This window comes from Rousettus aegyptiacus, unplaced genomic scaffold, assembly GCF_014176215.1.
Source record: "Rousettus aegyptiacus isolate mRouAeg1 unplaced genomic scaffold, mRouAeg1.p scaffold_m13_p_5, whole genome shotgun sequence".
In the NCBI taxonomy this organism is placed as follows: domain Eukaryota; kingdom Metazoa; phylum Chordata; class Mammalia; order Chiroptera; family Pteropodidae; genus Rousettus; species Rousettus aegyptiacus.
The window spans coordinates 84,767,943-84,783,692 of NW_023416308.1; the positions used below are offsets into that span (position 1 = coordinate 84,767,943).

The window sequence follows — 15,750 nt, forward strand, 5'->3', positions numbered from 1 at the left end:
CAAACCGGAACCCACTGAGAGCTGGCGCTGTGAAGGGGAGGCTGCTTGACAAACCGCAGCAGGAGAGGGACACGTCGGAAAAGTGGACGCGGAGCAGGGAGACATGGCACAAGAGACACTGCATGTTCTCTCTCTTTTTGCCCAGAATCTTTTTCTGGTACTTAAAATTGGCTAGACCCTTGGGAAGTCGCCAGGGCAAGGGAATCTGGGTGAGGCTGTATGTAGGGGTCAGCTCCTTTAGGGCACAGAGCAGTGCAGAGAATAAATCATAGTGGGGAGTGGTGGTGGGGGGAGCAATGGAGGATAACTAGCAGATCCTCTCAAAGCAAGCTGCTCTGAGGTCAACATAGTACAGTAGAAATCCCATCCAGCTAGTCCCGGCTAGAACAGGGCTGTCGCCTCCTTTGCTCTAGCATAGACATCGTGTTCTATTAATGCAGTCAAGGGTGTTTCTTTATTTTGCCAACTATATCACTCTGTTATTGCTCATTGAGCTTGCTGTCAGCTGAAAGATATTTTTGTTTGGTACTCCTCAAGTCCCTTCCCTATCTCAGATTTACTCTATTGGGTTTTTGAAACCAAGTGCAAGATCTTGTTTTAATCCTTGTTTTACTTAACTGTTAAGTCCTGATTTTGTTATTCAGTCTATTAGCTAATCCAGGGGGATGTAAATGGATGAATTGAAGAGCATGCGCTTCTCTAACGGGGCCCACCATCACTCGGCTCCAGCTGCACCTGGTGGTTTTGTGAGCCCAAGGTCAAAGAAGGCAGTGGGTGTATCTGAAATGAACTGCTCTTGAGCCTGTGCTGCGTCTCAGTGATCAGTGCTTTACCTTGTCTGGGGCCCACTAACCATCACTTCAGTAACAATAAGGCTAGATCTTGCTCTGGATTCTGCATAATCTCTCAGCTCTGTGCTTTGGCAGAAGCTGCCTTCTTCCACTTTCCCACTAGTGTTCTAGAACCTCCCGTTCATCATGATTCCTCAAGATCACTGATGTTGATCTGTCCACAGATTATTTCGGTGCTTTGGCATAGAATTCTGGGCCCAAGGATTACTATTCATTCATTTTGATACCTGTCGTGTCCCATTGTAGGACATGGATTAGAAAGACATAATATGTTAGAATACTTAGGTCAATGATTTCATATAACAATATGTCTTCCTAAGAACATCTATGATATACATCACAGAATGACTATAAATTTCATGAGACTACATTAAAACTTGTCATTGCTCTAGTGTTTTCATAAGAAAAAATAGCTTTGGAGAGCAAGAGAGAATACAGGTTAAAAGCATGGTCTTTGGGATCAGACACATTTGGGTTTGATTTCTGATCTGGCTCTTTATTTATTGCTATGATTTAGGACAAGTTCCTTAATCCCTTGAAGCTTCTGTTTCTTCATCTATAAAATGGGAATAAAAATTCCTTCCTTAATGGAGGTTGCCAGGCTTAAATTAGATAAAAGTATGTACTATGCATAGCATGGCACAAATAATAGTAGCTGTTAAAATTGATAGCTAGATTTTATATAGCCTTTAAATTTTGAAATAGTTTTTTCATTCCGGACTGCAGAAGATTCTACAGGTTCTACAAACAGGCTAGTAGCCTGTGACTGTATGAAGCTCATCTAAGCACTATTTTGGTCCCTTTGGAAATTAGGGATCTTTCCTCTGATTTCCAAATGTCACATTTCAACATTTTAAAGATATCTAGCCCCTTTTAGTGAGTTGTAGCTAAGAGGCTTTTGTTTTTTCTCTGTGGGTCTTCTTTTTGGGGTTTCAAGTCATCGATTATGCCATACGCAGCCTGTGTAGGTTCTTAGACTAGCCTTTCAGAGGCCACTTGCCAAAGGGTTACTTTTCATCTTTCTTCCTCTAGATCTATCCTTGAGACTTGATCTTTCCAAGAACACCATCTTGAATCGTATCCGCCAGCTAAAAGTGCCCTAAATTAGGTCATCAGCAATGGTTATTCCTACCATTTACCCATTTACTAATTCTTCTTCAGAGTTTTGCATTTCATCCAGTGCCTGAAGTGTTTAATAAGGGCTTTAATTTAACAATTTTTATAAGGATACTTATCACTTTGGTTCACATTGGCTGTCCAGTATAACTGGGGGAAATCTCCAAACTCTGCAACAGACACGGTTTCTAGAGTGGAGCTCTCAGCATAGATGAGCAATCCTTCTCCTTTCTCCTAATCAGCTTGGATTTTCATTTTCCAAAGTGCCTCTTCAAACCCTCACCACTCAAGTACTTTCCAAGACCTTGAGACAGAAAACTGAGTACCTGGTATGAAGTTGTTCAATTTCTCTCCACCACCCACCTTCCCTGCCCGTATCTACACCTCTCCTTTCACACACCTCCTTGCCCTAGTCCCTTCCAAGGAAATCCCTCTCTCCTTTCTCCCAAGGCCATTCATTTCCCCTTTCTCACAGATTTGGCATAGCCAGATATCCTTTTTTTTTTTTTTTTTCTCATATCCTCAGTCTTTTTCATGCTGATCTATTCCCCTAACATTCTATAAATATGCTTGAGTCTTTCCTGTTTGAAGAAAATCTGATACTGGTTTCCTCTTAAGTTACTTACCAGACGTCTTAAAAAAGTTGTTTATACTGGCTTTCCCTTTCTTATCTCCTAGTCGCTTCCTGATCTACTATTCCCATTCTTGCTCCAGTTATGTATTGAGTGCCTGCCATGTACGAGGCACTATGCTAGGTGCTGGAATATAGCGGTGGAAAAAACAGACAAAACTCCCTGTCCTCATGGAGCTTACATCCTAGTAGGGGAAACAGATAATAAAGAGATAAATTGGTAAAATATGTGTATTTTGTTGGAGTGGTGACAAGTGCTATAGAGTGAAATAAAGCAGGAAAAGGGAAGATGGAATGTTGTGGGATGAGGGACGGTTGGTGATTTTAAATGGGATGGCTAGAGAAGGCCTCACTGAGAAGAGTGTGTTTGAGTAAAGACCTGAAGGAAGGAAAGGAGGCAGCCATGTGTATATCTTGGAGAAGAGTGTTACAGGTGAAGGGAATGACAAATTCAAAGGGTGGGAGTGGACTTGGTGTGTTAAGGACTAGCAAAGAGGTCACTGTTATTAGAAGAGAGAGTGAACACAACTGTGGACAAATGTGTGGTCGCAGGGGCAATTAGTAAGGGGAGGATAGGCTGTGTAGGGCCCTGGAGGCCATTGTGCGACTAGGGCCTTTACTCCAAGTGAGATGGGGAGGTTTTGGAAAGTTTTGCACAGAAAAATAACATGACTGTACTTCTGCTTTAATAAGATTGCTCTGATGGTGTTAAGTGACCGAGGGGGAAGGAGTGGAAGAAGGGAGGTAAGTTAGGGGGATGCCATAATGATCCAGGTGAGAGATGGTCATGGTCTAGAGTTGAGTGGTAGCAGTGGAGGGGGTGAGCATCAAATTCTGGATATAGTTTGAAAGTATAGTGCAGTGGTCCCCATCCTTTTTGGCACCAGGGACGGGTGCACCTATGGGAATCTAATGCCTGATGCTCTGAGGTGGAGCTGAGGCAGTGATGCTAGTGCTGAAGCAGCTATAAATACAAATGAAGCGGCTCTCGCTGCCTGCTGCTCAACTCCTGTGTGGCCTGGTTTCTAACAGGCCACGGACCGCTACCGGTTCCTGGCCCGGGGATTGGGGACCCGTGGTATAGTAGATAGGATTTACTGAAAGACTGGGTGGAAGATGAGAGAGTAGAATCGAGATGACTCCAGGGGTTTTGGTTTGAACAACAGGAATGATGGAACTAATTTTAACTGAGGTGGGGAATTCCGCGGGAAGAGCTTGTTTTTAAGAGAAAGCAGGAGTTCAGTTTCGGCCCTGTTTAACTAGACATCCAGTTCCTATGTTGAGTTCACAGTCGGTTTTAGGGGTCTAGTTGGGGGTGGGGGGATCTGGGCTGGACACTTATCCCAATTGGTGTATTTAAAGCCATGACACTGAATGGGATCATTAAGGGAGGGAACATGGATAGAAAGTAGAAGAGAGAGGTCCGAGGACTGAGCCCAAAGGCTTTCCAACATTTAGCAGCTGGGAGATGAGGAATGAGCGACAGAGCCTGAAAAGTAGTGACCTATGTGAGGGGCGGAAAACAGGGAGAGCGTGGAGCCCTGGAAGCCAGTGGCGGGATCCCTTCTGTTCCCACCGTTCATGCTCCATGGACTAAGACCTCCAAACCCACTGTCTCCTTTTCAACCCTGATCCCACTTGGGCTCTTTGTGGCATTTGACATTATTCAACTTCCTTTTTTCCTTAAAATTATCTTCTCCCTTGACCTTATCCACACTGAATTTGATCACTGATGACTCTTTTTCAGACTCTTTCTCAGGCTTTTCTTATCTGTCTGCCCCCTCAGCAGCATTTCCTACGGTTCTGACTTCACTTGCTTTACCCTCTGTTTCTTTTTCTCCCATGGATTAACTCGCCTACTCCCATGGCAACCATCTACCCATTGATGTTTCTCAAATCCAGATCTTTACCTGTAGTATAGATGCATCTTTCCACTGTCTCCTGGATATGTCGCAGAATTCTCAAACTCAGCATGCCCTCGGTGGAATTATTTACCTCACGTACCCAAATCTGCTCTGTCCTTCCACCATCTACCTCTATTTCAGAGGTCAGCAACTTTTCCTTAAAGAGCATATAGTAAATATTTAAGACTTTGCTGGCCCTCCGGTCTCTACTCAGTTCTACCTTCATTTACATAAACAATAGGTGAATGAACAAGTGTGGCTATGTTCCGATAAAACTGTAGTTATGGACACCGATTTAAATTTCACATAATTTTCAAGTGTCAAAATATTGTTTTGTTTTTGTTCTTTTTTGCTGCTTTAATTCAGGCCCCACGAGTGCTCTTTGTTTTCATCGGGATTATTTATTTTTTTTAAAAAAAGTATTATCTTTATTTTCTACCTGGGATATTGCAGCATCTACCCCAGCAGTCTATCTCTAGCCCTTTTTTGTTCAGCCTACACTTCATCCTTTTGCCAATATGTCATTTTTTAAAACACAAAGAGCATGTCCCCCCAGGACAGACTTCTTACTGTGGCCTTTGAGACCTTCACGAATGATCCTTAGTCTAGTTTCTGCTATTTCTCTTTCAAGAAGCCTCCATTTTAACCACACCAAACCACTCTTTCTTCCCTAAATTCATCGTGTTCTTTCACATGTTTTAGCCTTTACACATGTGGTTCCATGTTTTTGGAATGATCTTTTCCCCTTCTCCATACAACGAGCTCTTATTCCGTTATCAAGATCCAACTCAGAGATATCCACTTCTGCTTGATGCCTTCCATAGCTCTGCCTGGAGGAGCGAGATGCTTCCTTCTCTGTGGCCCCCCACCATCTTGTCCCTACCTCTGTGGTAGCACTGGCCACATTGCCTTGCCGCCATTTGTGGGTGTAAGCCCTCTTCCTGTGGCCCTCCTGCAATTTTCAACACATTGTAATTTTGGCATTTCTGTGGAATGCATTTCCCCATTTTACCTTGGTGAAAATAGACCACACTATAAACTGATTGTACAATTTTAGACAAGTCTCTTCCCCTTTGCCCATTTCTGACATCAGGGGATTAGGTTAAATAACCTCATAGGGCCCTTGCAGCTCTGGTATTCTATGATTTCTGCATTCTCGTTTCACCAGGCTTCTCTCAAATTCAGTTTTATTGTCTGTGTAGGGTGGTCTGGGAATGACATCATCACAAAGACCTCTTTCTTTCCTCCACTACTGAAGGCCCCTCTGTGTCGGGAGGAGGAGATGGAGACCAGGATAAGTGGGCCCTGGCCCAAGGACACCTCCGTATTAGGAATCAGTCTCCTTGTCTCATGGAATATCTCTATTTGGTTAACAAGCGCAGTTTGCAATTATGTTTTAGCCATTAGTACAGGAGAAGGGATGAGATCCTCATGTAAACATTGGTAAACATCTAAAATCTTTACTCACTGCTATGGGAAAAAAAAAAAGAACACATTTTGGGAAAGCTCTGCAACAATTTATTTCAAGACTTAAAAGAGTTTTTAAAATAAAAAAAAATACTTTAAAAAAACTGTAAACATTCTCGTTTACAGTTATGTTCTACAGCCTGAAATCAATGAGAAATCCAAATGAGGGCTTTGCCGGAGGCCCAGGGCAAGGAGGCCTCCTCTGCCTTGGGCCCTGGACCTCATCTTCCCCTTTCCTTTTCCCCACAGACTCCAGGAGGACAAGAGTGTGTGTATTTTGCTTTCATTTGCATCCCCAGTGCCTAGCACAGCACCAGGAACTTACCAGATGCCCTCAAGATGGGTATTAACTGCCCGAATCATCAGTGGGCATCTTATTCCTACTGAATAACAAATAAGGATGTCCCCAGGTTACTTCAAACTCTGCTCTAACCTCAGATGACTCTTCTGGTCCCTTGGTTCCTCATTTTTTTGCTGTGTGTGTGTGTGTATGTGTCTGTCTGTCTGTCTCTCTCTCTCTGTATCTCTCTGTCTCTCTTTCTGTCATAAAACTGCCTCCTCCCTCCCTCCAGGAATCTACTCTTTTTGGGAAGAGTTTATCATGTAGCAGCCCTGTTGTTTGACAAAAACACAAAGGCCTCGAAGACCAGAGGTTTGGGTCCTGGAATCAGCGGGCGCCGATTGTGCACTGGCAGCAGTGAGCCCACAAGGCGGCCCGCTGGTCAAAGGTGGGGAGGAGGCTGGGTGTAGAGGCCAGCATTCTTCATATTTCATCCAGAAAAGCCTGCTTCGTGGAAACGGCGTCACACATATTCACGTTAGCTTGCTTAAGTGAACAAGGACTGAAGTGAAACAGGGTCTTTGCAATATTTGGGGGAGCTGAGAGAAGAGTGCGGACTGAAACTCCGGGAGAGAGGTTCAGAATTCCTTTAATTCCCCCAAGCTGACCCCTTGCCCTCCCCCGCACATCTCAGCTTCATTTCCTCACTGAGTACACAGTTCAGGAAAACTGAAAATGAGCCAGAGGCAGGGCCACTGTCATTACCCCTCAGCGGGAGAGCCCCGACACAGGAACTCCACCCCCCTTCAACACACCAAGAAAAGAACCACCAAAAGGAGAGGATGGCTCCACGCCACGGTTTCGCTGAGCTTTGCCTCGCGTCTGTTTATTGCAGCTGCTGCATTTTTGCTCAGGCCTGGGACACATGTTTGCGTGGCGTGGGGCTCACTAGAGGGCTCACCTAAAACCTAGTTCTGTTGGCGTTTACTAAATGGTAATTCTGTGTGCTTGGAACATACTCGCCTGCCAAAGTCTTAGGGAAACCAAACTTTGTGACTAGTGTCGTTTGTCTTCTCTGCGAAGGGCCTTAGGGAAATGTTAGGCCCTGGGTGGAGGAAGCAGAGGACGTGATCGGTTTAAGCAGAAGTATTCTGAACCACTACTGCACGTTCTCTTGGGGGAATGAAGAGTGAACCGAATCACTTAGCATCTGATATTTTTAAATAAAAGCTTTTCTTTCCCATTATAAAATTAACCCATGCTTGTGAGACTTATTGGAAAATAGAGAAAACAGTTGTATAAAGTTCCAACTCCCAAAGGCAAATCACGATTAGAATTTCGATGTATTTCTCTCTGTTCTTTTTCTTCATTATAACTTTTTCCTGGTTTATAATTGTGAGTATACTGTGTATATAAATATTCTGTATCATTTTTCATTTATTGTAAGGTAAATATTTTCATGTTATTGCAGATCTTTTCAAACACACTTTCTAGGTGCATAATTGAATGAATGTCTTTTTGTTTACTTAAGCATTTCTTTTAGCCCTCTTTCCCTCCCTTCATTCTAGAAATAACCCTGCCTAAAGCTCCCTCCCCTCCTCCCCCACAATTATTCAGAATAATTTCGTTTGCATGGAGCCCCAGAAGTGCAGTTACAGAGTCAACGGCTCACAATTGGCTTGCTTACTGTCAATGATTTACAATTGATAATTAGGGAAAACTGACGCTTTTGAGTCTGGGTAGTCTTCCTAGCTAAAACCATCATTGTTAGGCTGAGGGTTTCTGCTTGCTCCTGGCTGGCAGCACTAAGTTACCTAGGGGTGGGTGGGAGGGTCAGGCATCAGGGGCCAGCACATTTCCAGCCTGGTCAGTAACAAGTACAAAGTAAGCTCTAGTACAGGCAGGTCTTTATTTCAGAACATTCTCTTATGGCCGTCTTTCTATCCATATATGGCCCCACATATCATACCTGGTGCCTGCTCTTTCTTACAACAGGTCCCAAGGGATGGCCGTCTTGGGAATAGTAATCCTTCAAGCTCCTCTGGGAGTCACAGCCCCCACCCCCTGTGTCCTTGAGTTCTTACCACTCCCAAGCGAGGCCCAGTGGAGATTTGGTCAAGAAGTTCCTCCTTCCCTTGACCACTTTCTCCCCATCTCCCAACTTCTGAATTCTTGGTTTTGTCTCAACCTGATAACCACAGACAAATGTGAGAGAATCTCAAGACATCGGGCTAACCTCTGCAGTAAACAAATTTAGCTTCACAGGGTTGAGGGACCCTTAGGTGATACATACTTGAAGCCAGGTTGACAAGAGAAGGGACAGGATTTGGGAGGCTTCTGAGTTTCAGTTGGATTTTAACAGAGTGGGTTGGGCTGATGCCTCAGGGGCTCAGTTTCCTCAATCTGCATTAGGAGTCAGTAGTCAGGTGTCTCTTTCCTAAGAATGGCTCTGAACCTGTTGGAGCAGGTAATTATCACACCCAGCACCCCAGGGAGTATTTCTGGGGAGCTGCTCATGGAGGCAAACACCCTCTCTGGGCGTGATGTGTCAAGGGTATTTATTTCATCACCGAATCATACTCCATTCCCTTCACTCATTCCCTTATCTCTTAAAATCCAGAGGCAACTCCTCTCTTCTATGGTGTGAAAAATGGCCTGCCATTGAGGAGCCATGAATGATGATGCTATTGATGAAAACACAGGAGGTCTCCTGGTGATGATGATGTTGGACTATAAAGGGGCAAGGCTGTCAGCCTGTTTCTGCTCCCTTAGTGACATAAACCCAGGTGGCAGGACTCCCGATTACATCAAGGGGCTCAGCGGAGCAGGAGCTCCACTCGTTTCAATTTATAGGATACATTCATTGGGAGAATAATTAATCTACCAATTGCACCATTACATTGGCTTTTCAGTTCAAAACAATTGTTCCTAAGGCAGTTTTTGCCTTAGGCAACGGGGCTTTGGCTGTGGGGCAGGCTTAGAGCCCCAATGGGGAGGAGAAATGAGAGAGGAGCCAGAAAGAGGGGCAGGGCAGTCCAGGTCAGGTGAGGCAGGCACAGAGGTGGTAGAGTACAGAGACTTTTGGTATCTGTTGGGTGCTTGAGCCCTGAATCAGGCTCATCTGAGTCTAGAATGGGGTCTCAGATTCAGGGCCCTGGGGACAAAAGCTGGCAGAACTTAGCAGGCAAATCAGGTCCGCAGCTGAGTAAGTGAGGGGCCATGGCAGGCTACAGTCTCAGTGTGGACTTAGGGTTCACCTGCTCACTGAGGGGAGCTAGGTGGGGGAGGCTGCCAACACTCACACAGGAACCTAGGTCTTGTCTCTCATTTCATCCCCTTAAACTCCAGGCATGGAAATAAACTTTCCTCTTTAGTGGAGAGGAGTTTTCCTATTTACCATAAGGCTAAGCTATCCCTGGCTCCCTATGACAGACCTACAGAGGACAGGTAGTTAGTCAATCATGACAGCTGGGAGAAGCAGGGGCAGCAGGAACTGAAAGTTTTAATGCTGTTTGCAGACCACAGAAGGAGGGTAACACAATTCCATTTTAAAGCAACTCAGGATACTGGCCTCTAGCAAGGCATAGCAACTGCCTCTTGGCTGCGGGTTGCAAGGCCTCTCTTGAGGGGCTCAGTAGCCAGCCCCTCCAGCACATTCCTAAGTGCCTGGAGAACAGAACAATCCTTTTGCCTGTTTTTCCTCCATGCCTGTCATTATGGTAAATTACAAGGCTCCCATGATGACTATGGAGAGGCAGATCGATTTGTTCCTTCTGATTGTCGCTGTGCTGAACGTGGCTGGGGTGATGGGCACCCAGATTTCACACCTTGTAATGGCCCTGCCAGGGGTGGATGTTAGCACAGTTGGGATCTGACACTTCAATAAATCAGAGATATTCTGCCATGGAGATCAAAGTTCAGAATTGCTTAAATTGGTGTTAGAGCAGGTGGGTAACAGGAGTCCAGGGCCAGGAATTGGATAGATGGCAATTGTCGTTCAATTTGTAGGGCTTGAATGTCAGCTTTTCAAATGATATGACATCAATTTAAGTAATTTGGGCTCCCAGTTACCTAGCCTTTTCAGTATTACTGATTCAGGGAAGTGTGATTCATAGTCTAGCTTATGCTCCTTGGGGGGGGGGGGGGGGAACTTGTATCTCTGGTGTTGGATGGTTGTATTTGTGCAGGATTGGTATCAATGTGTTGTCAGCTTTCCTGGGAGTGTGGGTGACAATTTCATCTGCTGCTTGGATGTGCTGGTAACTCCCCGAGCTACACTTTTATTATTTATTTATTTTTTTGGTGACATTGGTTGATGAAATCTGGTAAGTTTTAGCTGTACATTTTAAAAGTAAGGCATATATATATTTACATTGTGTGCTCACTTCTAATAGTTAGATTCCTTTCTGTCACCACATATTTGACCCCTTTTATCCTATTTACCTCCTCCCTACCCCTCCCCTCTGGTAACCACTAGTCCTAAGCTACACTTTAGCCATGACCCCTCCCCTGAGCTTCAGACTCATTAGCATGTGTGTATCATGGCATTGTCACTTGCACACACAGATGCACCTCGGTTTTAACACAGAGCATATAATTCCCAGAGGCTTCTGATGAAGTGGGAATGTGCTCTGATTTCTGATGGCAGCTCAAGTCCAGAGGAAAAATGGTCTTTATGGAAGAGGGTACACTTTAAAAAATATTGTGACTTTATTGTGATACATTCCACCCATTTCAACAGTATGATTCAATGACATTTTTTTAGTATGTTCGCAGTTGTGCAATCATGACACAATTTTAGAACCTTTTCATCACTCCAGAAAGAAACCCTGTACCCATTAGCAGTCACTCCCCTTGCCTTCCCCATTCCCCTGCTCTCAAGGAACCACTAATCTATAGTCTTGATTTGCCTATTCTGAACATTTCATATAAATGATATAACTGGCTTTTTTTTCACTTTTCACAGCGTTTTTATGTTTCATCCATGTTGTAGCATGGATCAGTAATTCATTCCTTTTTATGACAAAAACATTCCATTATATGAATATACCACATTTTGTTTATCCACTCATCAATCGATAGACATTTGGACTATTGGTACTTTTTGGCTATTAAGAATACTATGGCTATGAATTTTCAAGTACAAGTTTTTGTGTGGACATATGTCTTCATTTCTCTTAGGTGTATACCTGGGCGTGGTATTGCTGAGTCACATGGTAGCTTTAGGTTTAATATTTTGAAGAACTGCCGGGCTGTTTTCCAAAGCGGCTGCACCATTTTCCATTCTCACCAGCAGTATTTGAGGAATCTGATGTCTCCATATCCTCTCCAACACTTGTTGTCTGTCTTTTTGATTATAGCAATCCTGGGGGGTGTGAAGTATCTCACTGTGGCTCTCATTTGAGTTTCCCTGATGACTGATAATGTTGAACACCTTCTCATGTGCTTTTGGCTATTTATAGATCTTTTGGGCACTGGTATTTGAAATTCCATAGAGTTTAGTGCACATCTCCTCAGGCCTAAACATGATGAGAGCTCTGACCTCTAACTCAGAGAGGTGCACCCTGAAGAAGTCTCATTCTCCCACTTTTTTAACATTGTCTGGGAGCAACAAAGACTTGTTGCATCTTGTATTATAATGGTGCATTTCATTTTGCAGAATGACTGTATTCCTGAAATATTTCCTGTTAAGCAAATTGTCATAATCTTATTATATCACTGGCTTTCATTATTAAATTGGAAGTTGTTTGGCTGGAATATAGTTTTAGCTGCAAACTGTTAAAAAAAAAATCATACCAGGAAAATAGTAAAGATTTAGAACTTGTACATTTAAATGAAATGTGGAAATTCTTGATATATCATGACTTTTCAAATAATAATGGTACATCAACGGTAATAATGACATGAGGGGCAAACATTTACACAGTGCTGTTATGGGCCAGGCAATATAATTGGTCCTTTATGTAAACTTATTTGATTTTCCTAACAACCCCACAAAATAGGTATCATTAGCATCTTTGCCCCTGTACAGATAAGAAAAGTAAAGGTCAGAGAGGACAGGTAATTTGCCCAAAGTCAAGGCTAATGTACTAGTTACAGTAACCCTAGGTGCTGTAACAGATAAGCCCTAAATTCTCGTGAGTGTAACATAATAAAAATTTATTTCTTATAGCAGAACCCAGTGGCATCATCTTTGGTTTGATTGCATTCTACGTAGTCATCAAGGGATCTAGGCCCCTTTCATCTCATGGCTCTGCCTTCCTCCAGGTTAAGTCCTCACCGATCAGCCAGTGGGCGAGAGAGAGAACAAGACTGCAGTGGGAGGTTTTCACAGACCAGGCATAGACATGATGTATATCACTTCTGCCTATTCACCACTGTCCAGAAATTAGTTTTGTGGCCACACCTGTGTGCAAGAAAGGCCAGGAAATATAGTTTAGTTGTCTGCCCAGAGGGAAAGGAAATGAGTTTTGGCAAATACATGCATCATTTTCCTATTGCCAGCAAGTGGAAGACATGGGATTTGAACCTGGGGAGTCTGGCTCCAGAGACTTGCTCTTAACTAGCACGTTCTACCACCTTGCTGTGAACAGTGGCTCAAAGTCAGAAAAATGTGGAGAATTGCATAGGTTTTTATTCAGTTTTCTTCCCACATATAACTCTGGTTGCTTGGATGCTATGCCTGGGAATTTTGTTAAAAGTCGCTGTCTTTCAGAAAAGAGTAACCATGAGAACTAATATTAATTGAGTGTTCACTCAGTGCTAGGCACTGCTCTAAGCTTTTTATTTCTTCTGTTTCATTTAATTCTCACAATAACCCCATGAGATGGGGAATTTTTATTCTTATTTTCCAGGTAAGAAAGCTGCACCAGAAAGCTAGAGCGCTTGGTTATGTGTCCATGGCCTTGTACATGAGTGGTGTCTCTGGACTTTGAGCACCCTCTCGTGAAACCAGTGTGCTAGGTGGGGGTTAAAGGGAAGAGGAGGTAAGAAAGCCAAACCCACTAAAAGTACAAATCACAACTGAGCTAGAACCTCGTTTGAATCCTGCTTCAAGCAAATCAACTTCTGTAAGTCATTTATGAGACAGTCGGGAAAATGTAAACACTCACCAGAGATTTGATGACGTTAAGGAATCGTTAACTTGTAGGCTGTGAGAATGATGACACCATCATTATGTTAACTAAGAAAATAGTCCTTTTTTGAGACATATACTGAAATGTTTATGGATGGCGTGATAAAATGTCTAGGACTGGCTTCGAATGTTGCAGTGTAGGAGTTGAGATGTAGATGGACAAATGAGGCCATAAGTTGCTCATTGTTGTAGAATGATAGTGAGTACATGGAGAATTGTCATACTAGGCTCTCTACTTTGGGGTATATTTGAAATTTTCTATAATAATTATAAAATAGAAGACTTTAATGAATCAGATGTTAATGGATGGACTTTCTTTAGCCCCCTAGATGGTAAATAGAATGATGGCGGGCTCAGAGCATGGACTATGTTTGCTGAAGAACAGAATAGCAGCTTGGAATGTTTTGTAAAGGGAATCTTTAGGGACTTTGTTTGGTTGCCATTGGCCAGTTTTTGAATTCTGATTCTGAGATACCTCTGGGGTCAGCATTTAGTGCCTGGAGAACTGACATTCAGAAGGTGAGCCCTGGGGGCCTCCAAAAGGCAGGAGAACAGGCTTCCTGGGCAAGGGAGACACCCCACCAAAGTCTGGGCTCTGCCCTCGCCAAATGGTTCTCAGCACAGGCTTGTTGTGCAACCTGTGATGAATAGCTTACTGAAAGGTACAGCATGGCCCCAAGCCCCAGCTGCACTTTAATTAAACAGTGAAAATCCATCAAAGACTCAGCCTCCTCAGCCAGCCAGTTCTCCTGAAGCTGGCTCTGGGCTGGCCTCTAGCCAGGAGGGAGGTGGGCTGCAGGCCTTCCCAAGTCCCTGCCTAAAATCAACAACCAACATTCAGCAGCCCAGCTTCTGATCCGCTGCAAATTAAGCCTGGCATTTGGAGATGGTATTAAATGTCCTAAATCAATATTCTAGAGGCAAGATCAGAACAATTAAAAACCCTGATTTTCTCCTCAGATTATTGGAGTATATATAAATATAAGTTTTTCAATTCACTTTTAAAGTCAGTGGGTTGAGAAAGATGGGATGCTCTGGGCAGACTTTACTCTATTTTCAGCATCTTTTCCCATTTTTACACATATCCAACATATGTTAAGCACCTAAGGGCTTTCATATATGATGCCACATTTAATCCCTACAGTAACCCCAGGAGTTCTTCTCATCCCCATTTTATAGATGAGGAAACTGAGGCTCAGAGAAGTACAGTGACTTGCCCAAGGTCTATCAGCTACTAAATGGTAGAGCAGGGGTTTGAATTAGTTTCTTTGTCCTAAAGTCCAGCACTTTGCCTGCTTTAACACGCTGGTTTTTCTAAGTAGCCTTTGTTTTTCATTCATCAGTAATAATTAACAATGATGAATAAGCAGTACAGTAGTAACTGTTTAATAATTCACTTTTTTCTAGTCTTAAAATATATTGGGAGTTTTTCTAGTTTGTCCATTTGTTCAATAAACATTATTGGGAGGCAGCCTGGTAGGGAGGTCTCTGGGTTCTGGAGCCCACCAGACTGCCTGGCTCCACCACACACTGGCTGTGTGACCTGGTTCATGTTCATCAGCCTTTCTGAGCTCCTGCTTCCTTATGCAAAATGTGATGTTACTAGGACCACCTCACAGAGTTATTGCTGTGAAGATGAAAGGAATTAGTACTTGCAAAGCATTTAGAGGAGGGCCTGGCCCTCAGTAGGTGTTCAGTAAATATGATCCCTTAGTAGACACTGCCAAGGTCCTAGAGAAAAAGCTGTGTCTTTGCTTTCATGGAACCTACCTCTTATGTTTAGCCAGTGATATTATTGCTTCTATTTTTATTAATCTAGCTAAAGATGTTGATGTTTATGGTAAAAAATTTGAGGAGACCAGAAATGTAAAATAGGGCCGCTTTTCACTTTCCTACTCTCAGGCTTTAGTGGTAATAGCATAGCCTGTTATAATAGCAATAATCATAGTGGTAATAGCGTATAATTAGCAATAATAGCATAGTAAAGGAAACGTTTTGCAAGCATATAAGTTGTTTTGTGTTATACAACTGTCAAAAACATTTAGTAGTTTATAGTTTTCCCCTTACCTATTTGTCTTGAGTATCTTTCACATATGAATTTACCTCATTTTTAAAACAACTTTATGCATTGCCTGGACATGCCATAGTTTTGCCTGGATATGCCATGGTTAAATTTAACTAGTTCCCTATCAGTGAACATTTAAGTTCTTTTGTAGTGCTTTGTTACTCCAAACAATGCTGCATTTAACATGCTTGCAAACAAGTAAAACATTCTATACCCGTTTATCTGTACAATAAATTCTTAGAGGTAGAATTGCTGAGTCGGAAATTTGTTAGGTTTAAATTTCATCGGGTATTACCAAATT

At 43.0% G+C, this 15,750-nt stretch overlaps 1 protein-coding gene across 2 annotated transcripts in view; it reads left to right on the plus strand.

The window, feature by feature from the left end:
* PARVA (parvin alpha) overlaps positions 1-15,750 on the plus strand; it is a 141,092-nt gene that overhangs the window by 1,992 nt on the left and 123,350 nt on the right. The window lies entirely within an intron of this gene.